The sequence below is a fragment of the Anser anser genome (assembly GCF_964211835.1).
Source record: "Anser anser genome assembly, chromosome: 1".
NCBI classification, from domain to species: domain Eukaryota; kingdom Metazoa; phylum Chordata; class Aves; order Anseriformes; family Anatidae; genus Anser; species Anser anser.
This window is the reverse complement of record NC_139720.1, coordinates 78044832-78069123: the sequence shown is the minus strand read 5'-3', so window position 1 is coordinate 78069123 and position 24292 is coordinate 78044832. Positions and strand designations below refer to the sequence as shown.

Below are 24292 nucleotides of genomic sequence, written 5' to 3'. Positions count from 1 at the left end.
CAGTGCTGTGACTCCAGAGAGCGCACTGGCACCACTGGGGATGCACTGCAGTGAGCCCAGAGAGTGCACTGGCACCAGTGGGGATGCACTGCAGTGAGTCCAGTGAGTGCACTGGCACCACCTGTGATGCAGTGCAGTGAGTCCAGAGAGTGCAGTGGCACCACTGGGGATGCAGTTTAGTGAGTCCAGAGAGTGCACTGGCACCACTGGGGATGCAGTGCAGTGAGTCCAGTGAGTGTACTGGCACCACTGGGGATGCACTGCAGTGAGTCCAGACAGTGCACTGGCACCACTGAGAATGCACTTCAATGAGTCCAGAGAGTGCACTGGCACCACTGGGGATGCACTGCAGTGAGTCCAGAGAGTGCAGTGGCACCACTGGGGATGCACTGCAGTGAGTCCAGAGAGTGCTTTGGCACCAGTGGGGATGCACTGCAGTTACTCCAGAGACTGCACTGGCACCACTGGGGATGCACTGCAGTGAGTCCAGAGAGTGCACTGGCACCAGTGGGGATGCACTGCAGTGAGTCCAGAGAGTGCACTGGCACCACTAGGGAAGCAGTGCAGTGAGTCCAGAGAGTGCAGAGGCACCACTGGTGATGCAGTTTAGTGAGTCCAGAGAGTGCACTGGCACCTCTGGGGATGCAGTGCAGTGAGTCCAGTGAGTGTACTGGCACCACTGGGGATGCACTGCAGTGAGTCCAGAGAGTGCACTGGCACCACTGAGAATGCACTTCAGTGAGTCCAGAGAGTGCACTGGCACCACTGGGGGTGCAGTACAGTGAGTCCAGAGAGTGCACTGGCACCACTGGGGATGCAGTGCTGTGACTCCAGAGAGTGCACTGGCACCACTGGGGATGCAGTGCAGTGAGTCCAGAGAGTGCACTGGCACCACTGGGGATGCAGTGCAGTGAGTCCAGTGAGTGTACTGGCACCACTGGGGATGCAGTGCAGTGAGTCCAGAGAGTGCACTGGCACCACTGGGGATGCAGTGCAGTGAGTCCAGAGAGTGCACTGGCACCACTGGGGATGCACTGCAGTGAGTCCAGAGAGTGCACTGTCACCACTGGGGATGCACTGCAGTGAGTCCAGAGAGTGCACTGTCACCACTGGGGATGCAGTGCAGTGAGTCCACAGAGTGCACTGGCACCACTGGGGATGCAGTGCAGTGAGTCCAGAGAGTGCACTGGCACCACTGGGGATGCACTGCAGTGAATCCAGTGAGTGCACTGGCACCACTGGGGATGCAGTGCAGTGAGTCCAGAGAGTGCACTGGCACCACTGGGGATGCAGTGCAGTGAGTCCAGAGAGTGCACTGGCACCACTGGGGATGCAGTGCAGTGAGTCCAGAGAGTGCACTGGCACCAATGGTGCTGCAGTGCAGTGAGTCCAAAGAGTGCACTGGCACCACTGGGAATGCACTGCAGTGAGTCCAGAGATTGCACTGGCACCACTGGGGATGCAGTGCAGTGAGTCCAGAGAGCGCACTGGCACCACTGGGGATGCAGTGCATTGAGTCCAGAGAGTGCACTGGCACAACTGGGGATGCACTTCAGTGAGTCCAGAGAGTGCACTGGCACCAGTGGGGATGCAGTGCAGTGAGTCCAGAGAGTGCACTGGCACCACTGGGGATGCACTGCAGTAAGTCCAGAGAGTACACTCGCACCAGTGGGGATGCAGTGCAGTGAGTCCAGAGAGTGCACTGGCACCACTGGGGATGCACTGCAGTGAGTCCAGAGAGTGCACAGGCACCACTGGGGATGTGTCCAGTGAGTCCAGTGAGTGCACTAGCACCACTGGGGATGCAGTGCAGTGAGTCCAGAGAGTTCACTGGCACCCGTGGGGATGCAGTGCAGTGAGTCCAGAGAGTGCACTGGCACCACTGGGGATGCAGTGCAGTCAGTCCAGTGAGTGCACTGGCACCACTGGGGGTGCAGTACAGTGAGTCCAAAGAGTGCACTGGCACCACTGGGGATGCAGTGCAGTGAGTCCAGAGAGTGCACTGGCACCACTGGGGATGCCCTGCAGTGAGTCCAGAGAGTGCACTGGCACCACCTGTGATGCAGTGCAGTGAGTCCAGAGAGTGCACTGGCACCACTGGGGATGCAGTGCAGTGAGTCCAGAGAGTGCACTGGCACCACTGGGGCTTCAGTGCAGTGAGTCCAGAGAGTGCACTGGCACCACTGGGGATGCACTGCAGTGAGTCCAGAGAGTGCACTGGCACCACTGGGGATGCACTGCAGTGAGTCCAGAGAGTGCACTGTCACCACTGGGGATGCAGTACAGTGAGTCCACAGAGTGCACTGGCACCAGTGGGTATGCAGTACAGTGAGTCCAGAGAGTGCACTGGCACCACTGGGCATGCAGTGCAGTGAGTCCAGAGAGTGCACTGGCACCACTGGGGATGCGGTGCTGGGAGTCCAGAGAGTGCTTTGGCACCAGTGGGGATGCAGTGCAGTTACTCCAGAGACTGCACTGGCACCACCGGGGATGCAGTGCAGTGAGTCCAGAGAGTCCACTGGCACCACTGTGGATGCAGTGCAGTGAGTCCAGAGATTGCACTGGCACCACTGGGGATGCAGTGCTGTGACTCCAGAGAGCGCACTGGCACCACTGGGGATGCAGTGCAGTGAGTCCAGTGAGTGTACTGGCACCAATGGGGATGCACTGCAGTGAGTCCAGACAGTGCACTGGCACCACTGAGAATGCACTTCAATGAGTCCAGAGAGTGCACTGGCACCACTGGGGATGCACTGCAGTGAGTCCAGAGAGTGCACTGGCACCACTGGGGATGCAGTACAGTGAGTCCACACAGTGCACTAGCACCACTGGGGATGCACTGCAGTGAGTCCAGAGAGTGCACTGGCACCACTGGGGATGCAGTGCAGTGAGTCCAGAGAGTGCACTGGCACCACTGGGGATGCACTGCTGTGAGTCCAGAGAGTGCTCTTGCACCACAGGGGCTGCAGTGCAGTGACTCAAGAGAGTGCACTGGCACCACTGGGCATGCACTGCAGTGAGTCCAGAGAGTGCACTGGCACCACTGGAGATGCAGTGCAGTGAGTCCAGAGAGTGCAATGGCACCACTGCGGATGCACTGCAGTGAGTCCAGAGAGTGCACTGGCTCCACTGGGGATGCACTGCAGTGAGTCCAGAGAGTGCACTGGCACCACTGGGGATGCACTCCAGTGAGTCCAGAGAGTGTACTGGCACCACTGGGGATGCACTGAAGTGAGTCCAGAGACTTCACTGGCACCACTGAGAATGCACTTCAGTGAGTCCAGAGAGTGCACTGGCACCACTGGGGATGCACTGCAGTGAGTCCACAGAGTGCACTAGCACCACTGGGGATGCAGTGCAGTGAGTCCAGAGAGTGCGCTGGAACCACTGGGGATGCAGTGCAGTGAGTCCAGAGAGTGCACTGGCACCACTGGGGATGCAGTGCAGTGAGTCCAGAGAGTGCACTGGCACCACTGGGGATGCATTGCAGTGAGTCCAGTGAGTGCACTTGCACCACTGGGGATGCAGTGCAGTGAGTCCAGAGAGTGCACTGGCACCACTGGGGAAGCAGTGCAGTGAGTCCAGAGAGTGCAGTGGCACCACTAGGGATGCAGTGCAGTGAGTCCAGAGAGTGCACTGGCAGCACTGAGGATGCAGTGCAGTGAGTCCAGAGAGTGCACTGGCACCACTGGGGATGCAGTTCAGTGAGTCCAGAGAGTGCACTGGCACCACTGGGGATGCAGTGCAGTGAGTCCAGAGAGTGCACTGGCACCACTGAGAATGCACTTCAGTGAGTCCAGAGAGTGCACTGGCACCACTGGGGATGCAGTGCAGTGAGTCCAGAGATTGCACTGGCACCACTGGGGATGCAGTGCTGTGACTCCAGAGAGCGCACAGGCACCACTGGGGATGCAGTGCAGTGAGTCCAGAGAGTGCACTGGCACCACTGGGGATGCACTGCAGTGAGCCCAGAGAGTGCACTGGCACCACTGGGGATGCACTGCAGTGAGTCCAGTGAGTGCACTGGCACCACTGGGGAAGCAGTGCAGTGAGTCCAGAGAGTGCAGAGGCACCACTGGTGATGCAGTTTAGTGAGTCCAGAGAATGCACTGGCACCACTGGGGATGCAGTGCAGTGAGTCCAGTGAGTGTACTGGCACCACTGGGGATGCACTGCAGTGAGTCCAGAGAGTGCACTGGCACCACTGAGAATGCACTTCAGTGAGTCCAGAGAGTGCACTGGCACCACTGGGGATGCACTTCAGTGAGTCCAGAGAGTGCAGTGGCACCACTGGGGATGCACTGCAGTGAGTCCAGAGAGTGCACTGGCACCACTGGGGATGCAGTGCTGTGACTCCAGAGAGTGCACTGGCACCACTGGGGATGCAGTGCAGTGAGTCCAGAGAGTGCACTGGCACCACTGGGGATGCGGTGCCGGGAGTCCAGAGAGTGCTTTGGCACCAGTGGGGATGCACTGCAGTTACTCCAGAGACTGCACTGGCACCACTGGGGATGCAGTGCAGTGAGTCCAGAGAGTGCACTGTCACCACTGGGGATGCACTGCAGTGAGTCCAGAGAGTGCACTGTCACCACTGGGGATGCAGTTCAGTGGTTCCACAGAGTGCACTGGCACCACTGGGGATGCAGTGCAGTGAGTCCAGAGAGTGCACTGGCACCACTGGGGATGCACTGCAGTGAATCCAGTGAGTGCACTGTCACCACTGGGGATGCAGTTCAGTGGTTCCACAGAGTGCACTGGCACCACTGGGGATGCAGTGCAGTGAGTCCAGAGAGTGCACTGGCACCACTGGGGATGCACTGCAGTGAATCCAGTGAGTGCACTGGCACCACTGGGGATGCAGTGCAGTGAGTCCAGAGAGTGCACTGGCACCACTGGGGATGGAGTGCAGTGAGTCCAGAGAGTGCACTGGCACCACTGGGGATGCATTGCAGTGAGTCCATAGAGTGCACTGGCACCACAGATGATGCAGTACAGTGAGTCCAGTGAGTGCACTGGCACCACTGGGGATGTAGTGCAGTGACTCGAGAGAGTGCACTTGCACCACTGGGGATGCAGTGCAGTGAGTCCAGAGAGTGCACTGGCACCACTGGGGATGCACTGCAGTGAGTCCAGAGAGTGCACTGGCACCACTGGGGATGCAGTGCAGTGTGTCCAGAGAGTGCACTGGCACCACTGGTGATGCACTGCAGTGAGTCCAGAGATTGCACTGGCACCACTGTGGTTGCAGTGCAGTGAGTCCAGAGACTTCACTGGCACCACTGGGAATGCAGAGAAGTGAGTGCAGAGAGTGCACTGGCACCACTGGGGATGCAGTGCAGTGAGTCCAGAGAGTGCACTGGCACCACTGGGGATGCAGTGCAGTGAGTCCAGAGAGTGCACTGGCACCACTGGGGATGCACTGCTGTGAGTCCAGAGAGTGCTCTTGCACCACAGGGGCTGCAGTGCAGTGACTCAAGAGAGTGCACTGGCAGCACTGGGGATGCAGTGCAGTGAGTCCAGAGAGTGCACTGGCACCACTGGAGATGCAGTGCAGTGAGTCCAGAGAGTGCAATGGCACCACTGCGGATGCACTGCAGTGAGTCCAGAGAGTGCACTGGCTCCACTGGGGATGCACTGCAGTGAGTCCAGAGAGTGCACTGGCACCACTGGGGATGCACTGCAGTGAGTCCAGAGAGTGTACTGGCACCACTGGGGATGCACTGAAGTGAGTCCAGAGAGTGCACTGGCACCACTGAGAATGCACTTCAGTGAGTCCAGAGAGTGCACTGGCACCACTGGGGATGCACTGCAGTGAGTCCACAGAGTGCACTAGCACCACTGGGGATGCAGTGCAGTGAGTCCAGAGAGTGCACTGGCACCACTGGGGATGCAGTGCAGTGAGTCCAGAGAGTGCACTGGCACCACTGGGGATGCAGTGCAGTGAGTCCAAAGAGTGCACTGGCACCACTGGGGATGCATTGCAGTGAGTCCAGTGAGTGCACTTGCACCACTGGGGATGCAGTGCAGTGAGTCCAGAGAGTGCACTGGCACCACTGGGGAAGCAGTGCAGTGAGTCCAGAGAGTGCAGTGGCACAACTAGGGATGCAGTGCAGTGAGTCCAGAGAGTGCACTGGCAGCACTGAGGATGCAGTGCAGTGAGTCCAGTGAGTGCACTGGCACCACTGGGGATGCAGTTCAGTGAGTCCAGAGAGTGCACTGGCACAACTGGGGATGCAGTGCAGTGAGTCCAGAGAGTGCACTGGCACCACTGAGAATGCACTTCAGTGAGTCCAGAGAGTGCACTGGCACCACTGGGGATGCAGTGCAGTGAGTCCAGAGATTGCACTGGCACCTCTGGGGATGCAGTGCTGTGACTCCAGAGAGCGCACAGGCACCACTGGGGATGCAGTGCAGTGAGTCCAGAGAGTGCACTGGCACCAGTGGGGATGCACTGCAGTGAGCCCAGAGAGTGCACTGGCACCAGTGGGGATGCACTGCAGTGAGTCCAGTGAGTGCACTGGCACCACTGGGGAAGCAGTGCAGTGAGTCCAGAGAGTGCAGAGGCACCACTGGTGATGCAGTTTAGTGAGTCCAGAGAGTGCACTGGCACCACTGGGGATGCAGTGCAGTGAGTCCAGTGAGTGTACTGGCACCACTGGGGATGCACTGCAGTGAGTCCAGAGAGTGCACTGGCACCACCTGTGATGCAGTGCAGTGAGTCCAGAGAGTGCACTGGCACCACTGGGGATGCACTTCAGTGAGTCCAGAGAGTGCACTGGCACCACTGGGGATGCACTGCAGTGAGTCCAGAGAGTGCACTGGCACCACTGGGGATGCAGTGCTGTGACTCCAGAGAGTGCACTGGCACCACTGGGGATGCAGTGCAGTGAGTCCAGAGAGTGCACTGGCACCACTGGGGATGCGGTGCCGGGAGTCCAGAGAGTGCTTTGGCACCAGTGGGGATGCACTGCAGTTACTCCAGAGACTGCACTGGCACCACTGGGGATGCAGTGCAGTGAGTCCAGAGAGTGCACTGGCACCACTGGGGATGCAATGCAGTGAGTCCAGAGAGTGCACTGTCACCACTGGGGATGCACTGCAGTGAGTCCAGAGAGTGCACTGTCACCACTGGGGATGCAGTGCAGTGGTTCCACAGAGTGCACTGGCACCACTGGGGATGCAGTGCAGTGAGTCCAGAGAGTGCACTGGCACCACTGGGGATGCACTGCAGTGAATCCAGTGAGTGCACTGGCACCACTGGGGATACAGTGCAGTGAGTCCAGAGAGTGCACTGGCACCACTGGGGATGCAGTGCAGTGAGTCCAGAGAGTGCACTGGCACCACTGGGGATGCATTGCAGTGAGTCCAGAGAGTGCACTGGCACCACAGATGATGCAGTACAGTGAGTCCAGTGAGTGCACTGGCACCACTGGGGATGTAGTGCAGTGACTCGAGAGAGTGCACTTGCACCACTGGGGATGCAGTGCAGTGAGTCCAGAGAGTGCACTGGCACCACTGGGGATGCACTGCAGTGAGTCCAGAGAGTGCACTGGCACCACTGGGGATGCAGATCAGTGTGTCCAGAGAGTGCACTGGCACCACTGGTGATGCACTGCAGTGAGTCCAGAGATTGCACTGGCACCACTGTGGTTGCAGTGCAGTGAGTCCAGAGACTTCACTGGCACCACTGGGAATGCAGAGAAGTGAGTGCAGAGAGTGCACTGGCACCACTGGGGATGCAGTGCAGTGAGTCCAGAGAGTGCACTGGCACCACTGGGGATGCAGTGCAGTGAGTCCAGAGAGTGCACTGGCACCACCTGTGATGCAGTGCAGTGAGTCCAGAGAGTGCACTGGCACCAATGGGACTGTAGTGCAGTGAGTCCAAAGAGTGCACTGGCACCACTGGGAATGCAGTGCATTGAGTCCAGAGAGTGCACTGACACCACTGGAGATGCACTTCAGTGAGTCCAGAGATTGCACTGGCACCACTGGGGATGCAGTGCAGTGAGTCCAGAGAGTGCACTGGCACCACTGGGGATGCACTGCAGTGAGTCCAGAGAGTACACTGGCACCAGTGGGGATGCAGTGCAGTGAGTCCAGAGAGTGCACTGGCACCACTGGGGATGCACTGCAGTGAGTCCAGAGAGTGCACTGGCACCACTGGGGATGCAGTGCAGTGAGTCCAGAGAGTGCACTGGCACCACTGGGGAAGCAGTGCAGTGAGTCCAGAGAGTGCAGTGGCACCACTAGGGATGCAGTGCAGTGAGTCCAGAGAGTGCACTGGCAGCACTGGGGATGCAGTGCAGTGAGTCCAGAGAGTGCACTGGCACCACTGGGGAAGCAGTGCAGTGAGTCCAGAGAGTGCAGTGGCACCACTAGGGATGCAGTGCAGTGAGTCCAGAGAGTGCACTGGCACCAGTGGGGATGCACTGCAGTGAGTCCAGTGAGTGCACTGGCACCACTGGGGAAGCAGTGCAGAGAGTCCAGAGAGTGCAGTGGCACCACTGGTGATGCAGTTTAGTGAGTCCAGAGAGTGCACTGGCACCACTGGGGATGCAGTGCAGTGAGTCCAGTGAGTGTACTGGCACCACTGGGGATGCACTGCAGTGAGTCCAGTGAGTGCACTGGCACCACTGAGAATGCACTTCAATGAGTCCAGAGAGTGCACTGGCACCACTGGGGATGCAGTGCAGTGAGTCCTGAGAGTGCACTGGCACCACTGGGGATGCACTGCAGTGAGTCCAGAGATTGCACTGGCACCACTGGGGATGCAGTACAGTGAGTCCACACAGTGCACTAGCACCACTGGGGATGCAGTGCAGTGAGTCCAGAGAGTGCACTGGCACCACTGGGGATGCAGTGCAGTGAGTCCAGAGAGTACACTGGCACCACTGGGGATGCACTGCTGTGAGTCCAGAGAGTGCTCTTGCACCACAGGGGATGCAGTGCAGTGACTCAAGAGAGTGCACTGGCAGCACTGGGGATGCAGTGCAGTGAGTCCAGAGAGTGCACTGGCACCACTGGAGATGCAGTGCAGTGAGTCCAGAGAGTGCAATGGCACCACTGCGGATGCACTGCAGTGAGTCCAGAGAGTGCACTGGCTCCACTGGGGATGCACTGCAGTGAGTCCAGAGAGTGCACTGGCACCACTGGGGATGCACTGCAGTGAGTCCAGAGAGTGTACTGGCACCACTGGGGATGCACTGAAGTGAGTCCAGAGAGTGCACTGGCACCACTGAGAATGCACTTCTGTGAGTCCAGAGAGTGCACTGGCACCACTGGGGATGCACTGCAGTGAGTCCACAGAGTGCACTAGCACTACTGGGGATGCAGTGCAGTGAGTCCAGAGAGTGCACTAGCACCACTGGGGATGCAGTGCAGTGAGTCCAGAGAGTGCACTGGCACCACTGGGGATGCACTGCAGTGAGTCCAGTGAGTGCACTGGCACCACTGGGGATGCAGTGCAGTGAGTCCAGAGAGTGCACTGGCACCACTGGGGAAGCAGTGCAGTGAGTCCAGAGAGTGCAGTGGCACCAATGGGGATGCAGTGCAGTGAGTCCAGAGAGTGCACTGGCACCACTGGGGATGCAGTGCAGTTAGTCCAGAGAGTGCACTGGCACCACTGGGGATGCAGTTCAGTGAGTCCAGAGAGTGCACTGGCACCACTGGGGATGCAGTGCAGTGAGTCCAGAGAGTGCACTGGCACCACTGAGAATGCAGTGCTGTGACTCCAGAGAGCGCACAGGCACCACTGGAGATGCAGTGCAGTGAGTCCAGAGAGTGCACTGGCACCACTGGGGATGCACTGCAGTGAGCCCAGAGAGTGCACTGGCACCAGTGGGGATGCACTGCAGTCAGTCCAGTGAGTGCACTGGCACCACTGGGGATGCAGTGCAGTGAGTACAGAGAGTGCAGTGGCACCACTGGGGATGCAGTTTAGTGAGTCCAGAGAGTGCACTGGCACCACTGGGGATGCAGTGCAGTGAGTCCAGTGAGTGTACTGGCACCACTGGGGATGCACTGCAGTGAGTCCAGAGAGTGCACTGGCACCACTGAGAATGCACTTCAGTGAGTCCAGAGAGTGCACTGGCACCACTGGGGATGCACTGCAGTGAGTCCAGAGAGTGCAGTGGCACCACTGGGGATGCACTGCAGTGAGTCCAGAGCGTGCACTGGCACCACTGGGGATGCAGTGCAGTGAGTCCAGAGAGTGCACTGGCACCACTGGGGATGCAGTGCAGTGAGTCCAGAGAGTTCACTGGCACCACTGGGGATGCGGTGCTGGGAGTCCAGAGAGTGCTTTGGCACCAGTGGGGATGCAGTGCAGTTACTCCAGAGACTGCACTGGCACCACTGGGGATGCAGTGCAGTGAGTCCAGAGAGTGCACTGGCACCACTGGGGATGCAGTGCAGTGAGTCCAGAGATTGCACTGGCACCAGTGGGGATGCACTGCAGTGAGTCCAGTGAGTGCACTGGCACCACTGGGGAAGCAGTGCAGTGAGTCCAGAGAGTGCAGTGGCACCACCGGGGATGCAGTTTAGTGAGTCCAGAGAGTGCACTGGCACCACTGGGGATGCAGTGCAGTGAGTCCAGTGAGTGTACTGGCACCACTGGGGATGCACTGCAGTGAGTCCAGAGAGTGCACTGGCACCACTGAGAATGCACTTCAATGAGTCCAGAGAGTGCACTGGCACCACCGGGTAGCACTGCAGTGAGTCCAGAGAGTGCAGTGGCACCACTGGGGATGCACTGCAGTGAGTCCAGAGAGTGTACTGGCACCACTGGGGATGCACTAAAGTGAGTCCAGAGAGTGCACTGGCACCACTGAGAATGCACTTCTGTGAGTCCAGAGAGTGCACTGGCACCAGTGGGGATGCACTGCAGTGAGTCCAGAGAGTGCACTGGCACCACTGGGGATGCACTGCAGTGAGTCCAGAGAGTGCACTGTCACCTCTGGGGATGCAGTACAGTGAGTCCACAGAGTGCACTGGCACCACTGGGGATGCAGTGCAGTGAGTCCAGAGAGTGCACTGGCACCACTGGGGATGCAGTGCAGTGAATCCAGTGAGTGCACTGGCACCACTGGGGATGCAGTGCAGTGAGTCCAGAGAGTGCACTGGCACCACTGGGGATGCACTGCAGTGAGTCCAGAGAGTGCACTGTCACTACTGGGGATGCAGTGCAGTGAGTCCAGAGAGTGCACTGGCACCACTGGGGATGCAGTGCAGTGAGTCCTGAGAGTGCACTGGCACCACTGGGGATGCACTGCAGTGAGTCCAGAGATTGCACTGGCACCACTGGGGATGCAGTACAGTGAGTCCACACAGTGCACTTGCACCACTGGGGATGCAGTGCAGTGAGTCCAGAGAGTGCACTGGCACCACTGGGGATGCAGTGCAGTGAGTCCAGAGAGTGCACTGGCACCACTGGTGATGCACTGCTGCGAGTCCAGAGAGTGCTCTTGCACCACAGGTGATGCAGTGCAGTGACTCAAGAGAGTGCACTGGTAGCACTGGGGATGCAGTGCAGTGAGTCCAGAGAGTGCAATGGCACCACTGCGGATGCACTGCAGTGAGTCCAGAGAGTGCACTGGCACCACTGGGGATGCACTGCAGTGAGTCCAGAGAGTGTACTGGCACCACTGGGGATGCACTGAAGTGAGTCCACAGAGTGCACTGGCACCACTGAGAATGCACTTCAGTGAGTCCAGAGAGTGCACTGGCACCACTGGGGATGCACTGCAGTGAGTCCACAGAGTGCACTAGCACCACTGGGGATGCAGTGCAGTGAGTCCAGAGAGTGCGCTGGAACCACTGGGGATGCAGTGCAGTGAGTCCAGAGAGTGCACTGGCACCACTGGGAATGCAGTGCAGTGAGTCCAGAGAGTGCACTGGCACCAGTGGGGACGCACTGCAGTGAGTCCAGTGAGTGCACTGGCACCACTGGGGATGCAGTGCAGTGAGTCCAGAGAGTGCACTGGCACCACTGGGGAAGCAGTGCAGTGAGTCCAGAGAGTGCAGTGGCACCACTAGGGATGCAGTGCAGTGAGTCCAGAGAGTGCACTGGCACCACTGGGGATGCAGTGCAGTGAGTCTTGAGAGTGCACTGGCACCACTCTGGATGCAGTTCAGTGAGTCCAGAGAGTGCACTGGCACCACTGGGGATGCAGTGCAGTGATTCCAGAGAGTGCACTGGCACCACTGAGAATGCACTTCAGTGAGTCCAGAGAGTGCACTGGCACCACTGGGGATGCAGTGCAGTGAGTCCAGAGATTGCACTGGCACCACTTGGGATGCAGTGCTGTGACTCCAGAGAGCGCACAGGCACCACTGGGGATGCAGTGCAGTGAGTCCAGAGAGTGCACTGGCACCACTGGGGATGCACTGCAGTGAGCCCAGAGAGTGCACTGGCATCAGTGGGGATGCACTGCAGTGAGTCCAGTGAGTGCACTGGTACCACTGGGGAAGCAGTGCAGTGAGTCCAGAGAGTGCAGAGGCACCACTGGTGATGCAGTTTAGTGAGTCCAGAGAGTGCATTGGCACCACTGGGGATGCAGTGCAGTGAGTCCAGTGAGTGTACTGGCACCACTGGGGATGCACTGCAGTGAGTCCAGAGAGTGCACTGGCACCACTGAGAATGCACTTCAGTGAGTCCAGAGAGTGCACTGGCACCACTGGGGGTGCAGTACAGTGAGTCCAGAGAGTGCACTGGCACCACTGGGGATGCAGTGCTGTGACTCCAGAGAGTGCACTGGCACCACTGGGGATGCAGTGCAGTGAGTCCAGAGAGTGCACTGGCACCACTGGGGATGCAGTGCAGTGAGTCCAGTGAGTGTACTGGCACCACTGGGGATGCAGTGCAGTGAGTCCAGAGAGTGCACTGGCACCACTGGGGATGCAGTGCAGTGAGTCCAGAGAGTGCACTGGCACCACTGGGGATGCACTGCAGTGAGTCCAGAGAGTGCACTGTCGCCACTGGGGATGCACTGCAGTGAGTCCAGAGAGTGCACTGTCACCACTGGGGATGCAGTGCAGTGAGTCCACAGACTGCACTGGCACCACTGGGGATGCAGTGCAGTGAGTCCAGAGAGTGCACTGGCACCACTGGGGATGCACTGCAGTGAATCCAGTGAGTGCACTGGCACCACTGGGGATACAGTGCAGTGAGTCCACAGAGTGCACTGGCACCACTGGGGATGCAGTGCAGTGAGTCCAGAGAGTGCACTGGCACCACTGGGGATGCAGTGCAGTGAGTCCAGAGAGTGCACTGGCACCACAGATGATGCAGTACAGTGAGTCCAGTGAGTGTACTGGCACCACTGGGGATGCAGTGACGCGAGTCCAGACAGTGCACTGGCACCACTGAGAATGCACTTCAATGAGTCCAGAGAGTGCACTGGCACCACCGGGGATGCACTGCAGTGAGTCCAGAGAGTGCAGTGGCACCACTGGGGATGCACTGCAGTGAGTCCAGAGAGTGTACTGGCACCACTGGGGATGCACTGAAGTGAGTCCAGAGAGTGCACTGGCACCACTGAGAATGCACTTCTGTGAGTCCAGAGAGTGCACTGGCACCAGTGGGGATGCACTGCAGTGAGTCCAGAGAGTGCACTGGCACCAGTGGGGATGCACTGCAGTGAGTCCAGAGAGTGCACTGTCACCTCTGGGGATGCAGTACAGTGAGTCCACAGAGTGCACTGGCACCACTGGGGATGCAGTGCAGTGAGTCCAGAGAGTGCACTGGCACCACTGGGGATGCAGTGCAGTGAATCCAGTGAGTGCACTGGCACCACTGGGGATGCAGTGCAGTGAGTCCAGAGAGTGCACTGGCACCACTGGGGATGCACTGCAGTGAGTCCAGAGAGTGCACTGTCACTACTGGGGATGCAGTGCAGTGAGTCCAGAGAGTGCACTGGCACCACTGGGGATGCAGTGCAGTGAGTCCTGAGAGTGCACTGGCACCACTGGGGATGCACTGCAGTGAGTCCAGAGATTGCACTGGCACACGTGGGATGCAGTACAGTCAGTCCACACAGTGCACTTGCACCACTGGGGATGCAGTGCAGTGAGTCCAGAGAGTGCACTGGCACCACTGGGGATGCAGTGCAGTGAGTCCAGAGAGTGCACTGGCACCACTGGTGATGCACTGCTGCGAGTCCAGAGAGTGCTCTTGCACCACAGGTGATGCAGTGCAGTGACTCAAGAGAGTGCACTGGTAGCACTGGGGATGCAGTGCAGTGAGTCCAGAGAGTGCAATGGCACCACTGCGGATGCACTGCAGTGAGTCCAGAGAGTGCACTGGCACCACTGGGGATGCAGTGCAGTGATTCCAGAGAGTGCACTGGCACCACTGAGAATGCACTTCAGTGAGTCCAGAGAGTGCACTGGCACCACTGGGGATGCAGTGCAGTGAGTCCAGAGATTGCACTGGCACCACTTGGGATGCAGTGCTGTGACTCCAGAGAGCGCACAGGCACCACTGGCAATGCAGTGCAGTGAGTCCAGAGAGTGCACTGGCACCACTGGGGATGCACTGCAGTGAGCCCAGAGAGTGCACTGGCACCAGTGGGGATGCACTGCAGTGAGTCCAGTGAGTGCACTGGCACCACTGGGGAAGCAGTGCAGTGAGTCCAGAGAGTGCAGAGGCACCACTGGTGATGCAGTTTAGTGAGTCCAGAGAGTGCACTGGCACCACTGGGGATGCAGTGCAGTGAGTCCAGTGAGTCTACTGGCACCACTGGGGATGCACTGCAGTGAGTCCAGAGAGTGCACTGGCACCACTGAGAATGCACTTCAGTGAGTCCAGAGAGTGCACTGGCACCACTGGGGGTGCAGTACAGTGAGTCCAGAGAGTGCACTGGCACCACTGGGGATGCAGTGCTGTGACTCCAGAGAGTGCACTGGCACCACTGGGGATGCAGTGCAGTGAGTCCAGAGAGTGCACTGGCACCACTGGGGATGCAGTGCAGTGAGTCCAGTGAGTGTACTGGCACCACTGGGGATGCAGTGCAGTGAGTCCAGAGAGTGCACTGGCACCACTGGGGATGCAGTGCAGTGAGTCCAGAGAGTGCACTGGCACCACTGGGGATGCACTGCAGTGAGTCCAGAGAGTGCACTGTCGCCACTGGGGATGCACTGCAGTGAGTCCAGAGAGTGCACTGTCACCACTGGGGATGCAGTGCAGTGAGTCCACAGAGTGCACTGGCACCACTGGGGATGCAGTGCAGTGAGTCCAGAGAGTGCACTGGCACCACTGGGGATGCACTGCAGTGAATCCAGTGAGTGCACTGGCACCACTGGGGATACAGTGCAGTGAGTCCAGAGAGTGCACTGGCACCACTGGGGATGCAGTGCAGTGAGTCCAGAGAGTGCACTGGCACCACTGGGGATGCAGTGCAGTGAGTCCAGAGAGTGCACTGGCACCACAGATGATGCAGTACAGTGAGTCCAGTGAGTGCACTGGCACCACTGGGGATGTAGTGCAGTGACTCGAGAGAGTGCACTGGCACCACTGGGGATGCAGTGCAGTGAGTCCAGAGAGTGCACTGGCACCACTGGTGATGCACTGCAGTGAGTCCAGAGATTGCACTGGCAGCACTGTGGATGCAGTGCAGTGAGTCCAGAGACTTCACTGGCACCACTGGGAATGCAGAGAAATGAGTGCAGAGAGTGCACTGGCACCAGTGGGGATGCAGTGCAGTGAGTCCAGAGAGTGCACTGGCACCACTGGGGATGCAGTGCAGTGAGTCCAGAGAGTGCACTGGCACCACCTGTGATGCAGTGCAGTGAGTCCAGAGAGTGCACTGGCACCAATGGTGCTGCAGTGCAGTGAGTCCAAAGAGTGCACTGGCACCACTGGGAATGCACTGCAGTGAGTCCAGAGATTGCACTGGCACCACTGGGGATGCAGTGCAGTGAGTCCAGAGAGTGCACTGGCACCACTGGGGATGCAGTGCATTGAGTCCAGAGAGTGCACTGGCACAACTGGTGATGCACTTCAGTGAGTATAGAGAGTGCACTGGCACCAGTGGGGATGCAGTGCAGTGAGTCCAGAGAGTGCACTGGCACCACTGGGGATGCACTGCAGTAAGTCCAGAGAGTACACTCGCACCAGTGGGGATGCAGTGCAGTGAGTCCAGAGAGTGCACTGGCACCACTGGGGATGCACTGCAGTGAGTCCAGAGAGTGCACTGGCACCACTGGGGATGTGTCCAGTGAGTCCAGTGAGTGCACTGGCACCACTGGGGATGCAGTGCAGTGAGTCCAGAGAGTACACTGGCACCAGTGGGGATGCAGTGCAGTGAGTCCAGAGAGTGCACTGGCACCACTGGGGATGCAGTGCAGTCAGTCCAGTGAGTGCACTGGCACCACTGGGGGTGCAGTACAGTGAGTCCAGAGAGTGCACTGGCACCACTGGGGATGCACTGCAGTGAGTCCAGACAGTGCACTGGCACCACTGGGGATGCCCTGCAGTGAGTCCAGAGAGTGCACTGGCACCACCTGTGATGCAGTTCAGTGAGTCCAGAGAGTGCACTGGCACCACTGGGGATGCAGTGCAGTGAGTCCAGAGAGTGCACTGGCACCACTGGGGCTTCAGTGCAGTGAGTCCAGAGAGTGCACTGGCACCACTGGGGATGCACTGCAGTGAGTCCAGAGAGTGCACTGGCACCACTGGGGATGCAGTGCAGTGAGTCCAGAGAGTGCACTGTCACCACTGGGGATGCAGTACAGTGAGTCCACAGAGTGCACTGGCACCAGTGGGTATGCAGTACAGTGAGTCCAGAGAGTGCACTGGCAGCACTGAGGATGCAGTGCTGGGAGTCCAGAGAGTGCACTGGCACCACTGGGGATGCAGTGCAGTGAGTCCAGAGATTGCACTGGCACCACTGGGGATGCAGTGCTGTGACTCCAGAGAGCGCACTGGCACCACTGGGGATGCAGTGCAGTGAGTCCAGAGAGTGCACTGGCACCACTGGGGATGCACTGCAATGAGCCCAGAGAGTGCACTGGCACCAGTGGGGATGCACTGCAGTGAGTCCAGTGAGTGCACTGGCACCACTGGGGAAGCAGTGCAGAGAGTCCAGAGAGTGCAGTGGCACCACTGGTGATGCAGTTTAGTGAGTCCAGAGAGTGCACTGGCACCACTGGGGATGCAGTGCAGTGAGTCCAGTGAGTGTACTGGCACCAATGGGGATGCACTGCAGTGAGTCCAGAGAGTGCACTGGCACCACTGAGAATGCACTTCAATGAGTCCAGAGAGTGCACTGGCACCACTGGGGATGCACGGCAGTGAGTCCAGAGAGTGCAGTGGCACCACTGGGGATGCACTGCAGTGAGTGCAGAGAGTGCTTTGGCACCAGTGGAGATGCACTGCAGTTAATCCAGAGACTGCACTGGCACCACTGGGGATGCAGTGCAGTGAGTCCAGAGAGTGCACTGGCACCAGTGGGGATGCACTGCAGTGAGTCCAGTGAGTGCACTGGCACCACTGGGGATGCACTGCAGTGAGTCCAGAGAGTGCACTGTCACCACTGGGGATGCAGTACAGTGAGTCCACAGAGTGCACTGGCACCACTGGGGATGCAGTGCAGTGAGTCCAGAGAGTGCACTGGCACCACTGGGGATGCAGTGCAGTGAATCCAGTGAGTGCACTGGCACCACTGGGGATGCAGTGCAGTGAGTCCAGAGAGTGCACTGGCACTACTGGGGATGTAGTGCAGTGAGTCCAGAGAGTGCACTGGCACCACTGGGGATGCACTGCAGTGAGTCCAGAGAGTGCACTGTCACTACTGGGGATGCAGTGCAGTGAGTCCAGAGAGTGCACTGGCACCACTGGGGATGCAGTGCAGTGAGTCCAGAGAGTGCATTGGCACCACTGGGGATGCACTGCTGTGAGTCCAGAGAGTGCTCTTGCACCACAGGGGCTGCAGTGCAGTGACTCAAGAGAGTGCACTGGCAGCACTGGGGATGCAGTGCAGTGAGTCCAGAGAGTGCACTGGCACCACTGGAGATGCAGTGCAGTGAGTCCAGAGAGTGCAATGGCACCACTGCGGATGCACTGCAGTGAGTCCAGAGAGTGCACTGGCAGCACTGGGGATGCAGTGCAGTGAGTCCAGAGAGTGCACTGGCACCACTGGGGATGCACTGCAGTGAGTCCAGAGAGTGTACTGGCACCACTGGGGATGCACTGAAGTGAGTCCAGAGAGTGCACTGGCTCCACTGAGAATGCACTTCAGTGAGTCCAGAGAGTGCACTGGCACCACTGGGGATGAACTGCAGTGAGTCCACAGAGTGCACTAGCACCACTGGGGATGCAGTGCAGTGAGTCCAGAGAGTGCGCTGGAACCACTGGGGATGCAGTGCAGTGAGTCCAGAGAGTGCACTGGCACCACTGGGGATGCAGTGCAGTGAGTCCAGAGAGTGCACTGGCACCACTGGGGATGCATTGCAGTGAGTCCAGTGAGTGCACTTGCACCACTGGGGATGCAGTGCAGTGAGTCCAGAGAGTGCACTGGCACCACTGGGGAAGCAGTGCAGTGAGTCCAGAGAGTGCAGTGGCACCACTAGGGATGCAGTGCAGTGAGTCCAGAGAGTGCACTGGCAGCACTGAGGATGCAGTGCAGTGAGTCCAGAGAGTGCACTGGCACCACTGGGGATGCAGTTCAGTGAGTCCAGAGAGTGCACTGGCACCACTGGGGATGCAGTGCAGTGAGTCCAGAGAGTGCACTGGCACCACTGAGAATGCACTTCAGTGAGTCCAGAGAGTGCACTGGCACCACTGGGGATGCCCTGCAGTGAGTCCAGAGAGTGCACTGGCACCACTGGGGATGCAGTGCTGTGACTCCAGAGAGCGCACAGGCACCACTGGGGATGCAGTGCAGTGAGTCCAGAGAGTGCACTGGCACCACTGGGGATGCAGTGCTGTGACTCCAGAGAGTGCATTGGCACCAGTGGGAATGCACTGCAGTGAGTCCAGTGAGTGCACTGGCACCACTGGGGAAGCAGTGCAGTGAGTCCAGAGAGTGCAGAGGCACCACTGGTGATGCAGTTTAGTGAGTCCAGAGAGTGCACTGGCACCACTGGGGATGCAGTGCAGTGAGTCCAGTGAGTGTACTGGCACCACTAGGGATGCAGTGCAGTGAGTCCAGAGAGTGCACTGGCAGCACTGGGGATGCAGTGCAGTGAGTCCAGAGAGTGCACTGGCACCACTGGGGATGCACTGCAGTGAGTCCAGAGAGTGCACTGGCACCACTGGGGATGCACTGCAGTGAGTCCAGAGAGTGCACTGGCACCACTGAGAATGCACTTCAGTGAGTCCAGAGAGTGCACTGGCACCACTGGGGATGCAGTGCAGTGAGTCCAGAGATTGCACTGGCACCACTGGGGATGCAGTGCTGTGACTCCAGAGAGCGCACAGGCACCACTGGGGATGCAGTGCAGTGAGTCCAGAGAGTGCACTGGCACCACTGGGGATGCACTGCAGTGAGCCCAGAGAGTGCACTGGCACCAGTGGGGATGCACTGCAGTGAGTCCAGTGAGTGCACTGGCACCACTGGGGAAGCAGTGCAGTGAGTCCAGAGAGTGCAGAGGCACCACTGGTGATGCAGTTTAGTGAGTCCAGAGAGTGCACTGGCACCACTGGGGATGCAGTGCAGTGAGTCCAGTGAGTGTACTGGCACCACTGGGGATGCACTGCAGTGAGTCCAGAGAGTGCACTGGCACCACTGAGAATGCACTTCAGTTAGTCCAGAGAGTGCACTGGCACCACTGGGGATGCATTTCAGTGAGTCCAGAGAGTGCACTGGCACCACTGGGGATGCACTGCAGTGAGTCCAGAGAGTGCACTGGCACCACTGGGGATGCAGTGCTGTGACTCCAGAGAGTGCACTGGCACCACTGGGGATGCAGTGCAGTGAGTCCAGAGAGTGCACTGGCACCACTGGGGATGCGGTGCCGGGAGTCCAGAGAGTGCACTGTCACCACTGGGGATGCACTGCAGTGAGTCCAGAGAGTGCACTGTCACCACTCGGGATGCAGTGCAGTGAGTCCACAGAGTGCATTGGCACCACTGGGGATGCAGTGCAGTGAGTCCAGAGAGTGCACTGGCACCACTGGGGATGCACTGCAGTGAATCCAGTGAGTGCACTGGCACCACTGGGGATACAGTGCAGTGAGTCCAGAGAGTGCACTGGCACCACTGGGGATGCATTGCAGTGAGTCCAGAGAGTGCACTGGCACCACTGGGGATGCATTGCAGTGAGTCCAGAGAGTGCACTGGCACCACTGGGGATGCATTGCAGTGAGTCCAGAGAGTGCACTGGCACCACAGATGATGCAGTACAGTGAGTCCAGTGAGTGCACTGGCACCACTGGGGATGTAGTGCAGTGACTCGAGAGAGTGCACTTGCACCACTGGGGATGCAGTGCAGTGAGTCCAGAGAGTGCACTGGCACCACTGGGGATACAGTGCAGTGAATCCAGTGAGTGCACTGGCACCACGGGGGATGCAGTGCAGTGAGTCCAGAGAGTGCACTGGCACCACTGGGGATGCATTGCAGTGAGTCCAGAGAGTGCACTGGCACCACTGGGGATGCAGTGCAGTGAGTCCAGAGAGTGCACTGGCACCACTGGGGATGCACTGCAGTGAGTCCAGAGAGTGCACTGGCACCACTGGGGATGCAGTGCAGTGAGTCCAGAGAGTGCACTGGCACCACTGGTGATGCACTGCAGTGAGTCCAGAGATTGCACTGGCACCACTGTGGATGCAGTGCAGTGAGTCCAGAGACTTCACTGGCACCACTGGGAATGCAGATAAGTGAGTGCAGAGAGTGCACTGGCACCACTGGGGATGCAGTGCAGTGAGTCCAGAGAGTGCACTGGCACCACCTGTGATGCAGTGCAGTGAGTCCAGAGAGTGCACTGGCACCAATGGGGCTGCAGTGCAGTGAGTCCAAAGAGTGCACTGGCACCACTTGGAATGCACTGCAGTGAGTCCAGAGAGTGCACTGGCACCACTGGTGATGCAGTACAGTGAGTCCAGAGAGTGCACTGGCACCACTGGGGATGCAGTGCAGTGAGTCCAGAGAGTGCACTGGCACCACTGGGGATGCACTTCAGTGAGTCCAGAGATTGCACTGGCACCACTGGGGATGCAGTGCATTGAGTCCAGAGAGTGCACTGGCACAGCTGGGGATGCACTTCAGTGAGTCCAGAGAGTGCACTGACACCACTGGGGATGCAGTGCAGTGAGTCCAGAGAGTGCACTGGCACCACTGGGGATGTACTGCAGTGAGTCCAGAGAGTACACTGGCACCACTGGGGATGCAGTGCAGTGAGTCCAGAGAGTGCACTGGCACCACTGGGGATGCAGTGCAGTGAGTCCAGAGAGTGCACTGGCACCACTGGGGATGTGTCCAGTGAGTCCAGTGAGTGCACTGGCACCACTGGGGATGCAGTGCAGTGAGTCCAGAGAGTACACTGGCACCAGTGGGGATGCAGTGCAGTGAGTCCAGAGAGTGCACTGGCACCACTGGGGATGCAGTGCAGTCAGTCCAGTGAGTGCACTGGCACCACTGGGGGTGCAGTACAGTGAGTCCAGAGAGTGCACTGGCACCACTGGGGATGCACTTCAGTGAGTCCAGACAGTGCACTGGCACCGCTGGGGATGCCCTGCAGTGAGTCCAGAGAGTGCACTGGCACCACTGGGGATGCAGTGCAGTGAGTCCAGAGAGTGCACTGGCACCAATGGGGCTGCAGTGCAGTGAGTCCAGAGAGTGCACTGGCACCACTGGGGATGCAGTGCAGTGAGTCCAGAGAGTGCACTGGCACCACTGGGGATGCACTGCAGTGAGTCCAGAGAGTGCACTGGCACCACTGGGGATGCAGTACAGTGAGTCCACAGAGTGCACTGGCACCACTGGGGATGCAGTGCAGTGAGTCCAGTGAGTGGACTGGCACCACTGGGGATGCACTGCAGTGAGTCCAGAGAGTGCACTGGCACCACTGAGAATGCACTTCAGCGAGTCCAGAGAGTGCACTGGCACCACTGGGGATGCACTGCAGTGAGTCCAGAGAGTGCACTAGCACCACTGGGGATGCAGTGCAGTGAATCCTGTTAGTACACTGGCACCACTGGGGATGCAGTGCAGTGAGTCCAGAGAGCTCACTGGCACCACTGGGGATGCAGTGCAGTGAGTCCAGAGAGTGCACTGGCACCACTGGTGATGCAGTACAGTGAGTCCAGTGAATGCACTGGAACCACTGGGGATGCAGTGCAGTGAGTCCAGAGAGTGCACTGGCAGCACTGGTGATGCAGTACAGTGAGTCCAGTGAGTGCACTGGCACCACTGGGTCTGCAGTGCAGTGAGTCCAGAGAGTGCACTGGCACCACTGGGGATGCAGTGTAGTGAGTCCAGAGAGTGCACTGGCACCAACGATGATGCAGTACAGTGAGTCCAGAGAGTGCAATGGCACCACTGGGGATGTAGTGCAGTGACTCAAGAGAGTGCACTGGCACCACTAGGGATGCAGTGCATTGAGTCCAGAGAGTACACTGGCACCACTGGTGATGCAGTGCAGTGAGTCCAGCGAGTGCACTGGCACCACTGGGGATGCAGTGCTGTGACTCCAGAGAGCGCACTGGCACCACTGGGGATGCAGTGCAGTGAGTGCAGAGAGTGCACTGGCACCACTGGGGATGCACTTCAGTGAGTTCAGAGAGTGCACTGGCACCACTGGGGATGGGTTTCAAGCCAACTGCATTAACCGCTCATGCTTCTTTCTTATGAGACGTTAGTAAACCAATTACATAGCCTTGTCAAGACTAAATCACAGGTAAAAATCCTGTACATCTCATGTGGCCAACCACTCCCAACTAGGATTCCAAGAACCAGGAGGTTCGGTGAAAATAGGGCTAGTGCTATTAGAGGGGTGATTATTAGGGTAAGCCCTAAGCTGTCTTTAATGGAGAAGTATGGGTGGAATGGGATTTTGTCGCAGTCTGATACGATTCCTAGTGGGTTATTTGAGCCTGATTCGTGTAGGAAGGTTAGGTGGACTAGGGTGATTCCTGCAATTAGGAAGGGCAGTAGGAAGTGGATGGCGAAGAATCGGGTTAAGGTTGGATTGTCTACTGAGAATCCTCCTCAGGCTCATTCTACTAGAGTTTGCCCAATGTACGGGATGGCTGAGAATAGGTTGGTGATTACGGTGGCCCCTCAGAATGACATTTGTCCTCATGGTAGGACATACCCTACGAAGGCAGTTGCTATTAGGGTGAGTAGGAGGATTACTCCTGTGTTTCAGGTTTCTTTGTATAGGTAGGAGCCGTAGTAGAGGCCTCGTCCGATGTGTAAGTAGATGCAGATAAAGAAGAGCGAAGCACCGTTGGCGTGGAGGTTGCGGATGAGCCATCCGTACTGGACGTCTCGGCATGTGTGAGCTACTGAGGAGAAGGCGAGTGAAGTGTCTGCGGTGTAGTGTATGGCTAGTAGCAGGCCTGTTAGGATTTGTGTGGCTAAGCAGATGGCTAGAAGGGAGCCGAAGTTTCATCAGGCAGAGATGTTGGAGGGGGCGGGTAGGTCGATTAGGGAGTTGTTGATTATTTTTAGTAGGGGATGGGATTTGCGGATGTTAGGGGCCATTAGTGAGTCTGTGTGTTATTAGGATTATTACCAGGATGGAGAGGGCGAAGGATCCTAGGTAGGCCTTAATTAGCCCTGTGTGTATTGAGGTTGCGGCTTTGCTTGCGGCTACTTGTAGTTCAGCAAGGCCCTCTGGCCCTATTTTTTTGAGTCAGGAGAGGTCGATCAAGTGTAGGGCAATGTTTTGTCCCTTTTCTAGTAGGTTTTTGGAGAAGAATCGGTGTACTAGGGGGTTGAAGTACCCTAATGCAGAGGAGAAGTTTATGAGGGGGTTTGGTTTGGGGTGAGTGAGGGTGTGTGTTATGTTCGATAGTTCTAGGGCTAGGATGATTCCTAGGATTGTTATGAGGATGGCAGCGGTTTTGGTGATAAGGGGTATGGTTATTGGGGGGGTTTTGGTTGGTGTGATGAAAGAGGTAATGATTATTCCTGCTGTAATGCTGCCTAGGGCGAGTCGGGTTAGGGGGGCGGTGATTAGTGGGTTGTTTTCGTTTATTGATACTATTGGGGGGATTCGGGTTTGTCCAGCTTGGACTAGGATGGTTATGCGGATGCTGTAGGTTGCGGTGAATGCTGTGGCTATAAGGGTTAGGAGTAGGGCTCAAGTATTTAGGTATGATGTGTTTAAGCTTTCGATGATGAGGTCTTTT

General features: G+C 57.9%; 2 long non-coding RNA genes across 2 annotated transcripts in view; one reads left to right on the top strand and one right to left on the bottom strand.

The window, feature by feature from the left end:
- The window catches only part of LOC310896868, a 368699-nt gene that overhangs the window by 141781 nt on the left and 202626 nt on the right, over window positions 1–24292 (top strand). The window contains exon 2 of the long non-coding RNA XR_014581884.1: window positions 22896–24292. This exon is cut by the window's right edge and continues 26867 nt beyond it. This is a non-coding gene — a long non-coding RNA (uncharacterized lncRNA). The remainder of the gene's footprint in view (window positions 1–22895) is intronic.
- The window catches only part of LOC310896873, a 230999-nt gene that overhangs the window by 167423 nt on the left and 39284 nt on the right, over window positions 1–24292 (bottom strand). The gene's annotated exons all lie outside the window — the stretch shown is intronic.